Here is a 1,225-nt window from a genome sequence, read left to right as displayed (position 1 = left end):
AATTCAAAATGTCTGCAAGCAGGAAGACACCCTTGTTGTTTACAAGGCCCTACTTCATAAACTTCCGTCTTATCTAACACCTGAGTTACTTAACCCGTTCACAGGCTTGGTTAACTCTTGAGGTTCCACGAGTCTCCAGCAAGCTAGGTAAATCTGCTTTTCGTTTTTAATGCACCGTATTGCTGGAACAAAATTCAAAATACATTTCATCTTGATGTTCTGGTGCCGTTCGGGCAATTTAAAGTATTGATTGGGGTTTTATTTGTGGATGAATGTAACCGTTTTTCTGGGTGATTTGTGATGTTTTATTTGTGCTTCCCACGACTGTTCTTGTATTCTAATGTGTGTATACATATTTTGTGTTTAATGTGTATATTTATGTTGTATCATATTTGGTAAAGAGCCTTAGGTCCTCATTTTTTGTATGAAAATATATGCCAATGCCATCTTACTGAGTGTACCTTTAAACAAGGTAGCTTTGCCCCATTGTCACTAAATAGGTACAACCATCTTATACAATATACACAGTTTGTGATTTGATGAACATACATGTAATACTCATGTACCTTAGTGTAACCTTCCTACGTATCGCAGGAGGCTGGTGAGGGGAGGACGGCTCATAATAGTGGCTGGAATGGAGTGAATGGAATGTTATTAAACACATGGAAACCACGTGTTTGATGTGTTCGATTCCATTCCATTTAATTCCATGCAGCCATTACTATCAGCCCATCCTCCCCAATTAAGATGCCACCAGCCTCCTGTGCTACATAACCATAGTATGTCTGAATCTTAGGGAACTACCTTGTTGTTTTTCCATCATTTCAAATCTGTAAATAACTCCATGTTGCCATGGTGACACCTGACACGTGACAGCTTGATACGGTCCGATTCCAACTGAGAAACGTATCACAACTACCCATAAGTCCTGTATACGTCTCTGTCTATACTCTCTCTCTCAGAGATATGGTTAGCGATGGTGAAGGTGCGATGATTGCTTGACGTTCAGGTGATTCTTTCTTTGACCTTTTCAGAAACAATTCCCCCCTTCCCTCCCCTCTTCCTTCCTCCCCCCTCCCTCCCACAGTCCATTCCAACCCCGGCTTCCTGGTTCTCCTCCGGCTCCTCTCCCCTGATTGGGTGAGTTGAGATGAGCTGTGGTTCCGAAGCTCTGCCCTGAGAACTCCCATTGGTTGATTGGTTGTTCTGAAGTCTCTCATTCGTT

Source organism: Salvelinus alpinus, chromosome 2 (genome assembly GCF_045679555.1).
Source record: "Salvelinus alpinus chromosome 2, SLU_Salpinus.1, whole genome shotgun sequence".
Taxonomy (NCBI): domain Eukaryota; kingdom Metazoa; phylum Chordata; class Actinopteri; order Salmoniformes; family Salmonidae; genus Salvelinus; species Salvelinus alpinus.
This window is presented reverse-complemented; position numbering follows the sequence as displayed.